Genomic DNA, 3,705 nt, shown 5'->3' on the forward strand with positions numbered 1-3,705 from the left:
GGTCTTAAGCTGTTTTTGAATTTTCAGGAGTCCCCTCATAAGGTGCTAACAAGAAGTTAATAAATAAAATTAGAGCAGATGGGTTTGAGGTTAATATACTGGCATGGACTGAGGATTGGTTAATGGGCAAAAGACAGAGAATAGGAATGAAAAGGTCATTTTTGGCTGTGAGCTGTGTGGTGGCACCTGGACTTCCTCCATTGGAGTGGATTGCATTCATTCTCACAATGTGGTCTCCTCTACATTAAATACCATGCAGAACACCTTTGTTCAGTCTGCAGGGGCAGCACAGAACTTTTAGTTGCCTCCTACTTTAATTCCCTGTTCCATTCCCACTCTGACTTCTCTATATTGCTTCAAGGATGCCCAACATAAGCTTGAGGAACAGAACCTCATCTTCCATTGGGATATATTGCAGCCTTAGGACTTAATATTGAACTTAACAATTTCAAGTAACCATGCCTTTTTCCTCTCTCCACAGATATGTCTCTACCTTTCTGTTCAAATAATTTTCTCTATTCTGTCTCTGCCATTTTTTTAAAGATACCTTGACAACTCTGGTCTGTACCTCATCATAGGCATTCCTCCTGTTCTTTCCATCCTCCCCCACCAATCCCCCCCCCCCACCCCACCTGCCACACTTAAAGCACAGTTGTTTCCTCATATTTCCATTTCTGATGATGAGTCCTTGACCTGAAGCATCATCTGTTCCTCTCCCTGTGGATGTTACTCGGACTGCTGAGAGCTCCCAACATTTTCTGTTTTTGTTTTGGATTTCTAGCATCTCCAGTTTTTCTCTCTACCTTTCATTCTCTTTTAGCAGAGCCCAGAAATAGACAGAACACACAGCTTTGCCAGGATAACTGGCTTACAAATATTTAGAATGGCATTTTGTTAATGAAATGTGAATATTTATTTCTCATCTGTGTGAATCCTTGAACTGAAATGTTAAAAGGCAATCACTTTGCTGTGGATTTGGAGTCACGTAAGGCCATACCAGGTAAAGGTTATCAGCTTCACAAAGTCACTATTATCAGTATTAACTGTATATTTTAGATTTCATTCTGTTACTGAACTTAAATCCCTTGTTGCCATGGTGAGATTTACATCAATGTTTCTGGGACATTTGTCCAGATCTCCAGTTCTAGTCTAGTGATATAATCAGTATGCTGTCTCCCCTAAATATGTGTACTGTACTGAGGTCACATGCACCAGAATCAAAAGGGTTCATTGCTGCAACTTCTAGTCATTGTGTGATCATCAGAACTGAATCATACAATGTATGATTGTACTTTGTATCCTGACAGAACTCACGATTCCTTCATTCTCTGGCATTCCACCGAGGGGGATGTTATGCTACCTGAACTTGAGTTACCATGACGTACCAAAGAGGGCTACCAGTCAACAAGGGACATCCACCAACAATATCCACCAACAATGAGACCAGTGTGAAACCCATGCACATATGCAGCATTGACACAATGAAAATCTTGAAATATGATTAAGCAGACCAATGCATTCTCTCCTGGGTCATGCTGTACAATCTCACCATCTTCTCGCCACCAACCAAGTGAAGCCCCAGATCTTGTTGGTAAAGAGGAAGAAGAGAAAGAAGAAATAAGGAGGAAATTCAAGTAGCCCTTTTCATCCAAGATGTCCTTGAAGAATTTATTTGTGAACAATATAACAGCATCAATTTCCTGTTCACCAATAGCTACTTTATCTACCTACTACTTATCAACTTGGGTAGTACCAAAACTAAAGCAATCAGGAAAACATTCTGGGCCAAGTCTACAATTGAAATCACAACATAATGTATAGCAAAATCAACTAATGACCGTCATTGCCTGTCTTCTGTGCACTTTTACCTGTTCCAGTGCTACCTCAGTGACTGCAACATGGCTGCTAATGATAAAATAAGATAAGATATCTTTATTAGTCACAGATACATCTTTTGTGTAGAGTGTTCTGGGGGCAGCCTGCAAGTGTCGCCACGCTTCCAGCGCCAACATAGCATGCCCACAGCTTCCTAACCCATATGTCCTTGGAAACTGGAACACCCAGAGGGCTCGTGAGGAATATAGAGTAGCAAAGAGGGAACTTAAGAAGGGGCTGAGGAGAGCGAGAAGGGAACATGAAAAGGCTTTGGCGAGTAGGGTTAAGGAGAATCCCAAGGCTTTTTACTCGTACGTGAAGAGCAGAGCGATGGCTAGAGTAAAGGTAGGTCCAATTAAAGACAAAAGTGGGAAGCTGTGCCTGGAAGCTGTGGAAGTGGGTGAGGTTCTCAATGACTACTTCTCTTCAGTATTCACCAAGGAGAGGGGTCTTGATGATGCTGAGGACAGTGTTGCTAAGGGTAATGTTCTAGAGTATGTAGATATCAAGAGAGAGGATGTGTTGGAGCTGTTAGAAAATATTAGGACAGATAAGTCCCCGGGGCCTGACAGAATATTCCCCAGGTTGCTTCATGAGGCAAGGGAGGAGATTGCTGAACCGTTGGCTAGGATCTTTGAGTCCTCATTGTCCACGGGGATGGTACCGGAGGATTGGAGGGTGGCGAATGTTGTCCCCTTATTCAAAAAAGGTAGTAGGTATAGTCCAGGGAATTACAGACCAGTGAGTCTTACGTCTGCTAGAAAGGATTCTAAGAGATAGGATCTATGATCATTTAGAGAATCATGGACTGATTAGGGACAACTAGCATGGATTTGTGAAGGGAAGATTCACAAATCTTCCCTCACAAGCCTGATAGGGCTCTTTGAGGAGGTGACCAGGAAGATTGATGAGGGTAGTGCAGTAGATATGGTCTACATGGATTTTAGTAAGGCGTTTGACAAGGTTCCACATGGTAGCCTTCTTCAGAAGGTCAGAGGCCAAGGGATCCAGGGAGGCTTGGCCCTGTGGATTAAGAATTGGTTTGCCTGTAGAAATCAGAGGGTTGTGGTGGAGAGAGTACATTCGGATTGGAGGGCTGTGACTAGTGGTGTCCCACAAGGATCGGTTCTGGGACCTCTACTTTTTGTGATATTTATTAATGACTTAGATGAGGGGGTGGAAGGGTGGATTAGTAAGTTTGCAGATGACACAAAGATTGGTGGTGTTGTGGATAGTGTGGAGGGCTGTCGAAGCTTACAGAGGGATATTGACAGGATGCAGAGCTGGGCTGACAAGTGGCAGATGGAGTTCAATCGGGAGAAGTGTGAGGTGGTACACTTTGGAAGGACAAACTCCAAGGCGGAATACAAGGTAAATGGCAGGATTCTGGGCAGTGTAGAGGAGCAGAGGGATCTGGGGGTTCATATTCACAGATTACTGAAAGTTGCCACACAGGTGGATAGGGTAGTTAAGAAAGCTTATGGGATGTTAGCTTTCATAAGTCATGGGATCGAGTTTAAGAGCCTCGAAGTAATGATGCAGCTTTACAAATCTCTGGTTAGACCACACTTAGAGTACTGTGTCCAGTTCTGGTCACCTCATTATAGGAAGGATGTGGAGGCGTTGGAGAGGGTGTAGAGGAGATATACCGGGATGCTGCCTGGATTAGAGAGTATGGGTTATGAGGAGAGACTAAAGGAGCAAGGGCTTTACTCATTGGAGAGAAGGAGGATGAGAGGAGACATGATAGAGGTATACAAAATATTAAGAGGAATAGATAGAGTGGACAGCCAGCACCTCTTTCCCAGGGCACCAATGGTCAAAACAAAA

The sequence above is a fragment of the Pristis pectinata genome, chromosome 2 (assembly GCF_009764475.1).
Source record: "Pristis pectinata isolate sPriPec2 chromosome 2, sPriPec2.1.pri, whole genome shotgun sequence".
NCBI lineage: Eukaryota > Metazoa > Chordata > Chondrichthyes > Rhinopristiformes > Pristidae > Pristis > Pristis pectinata.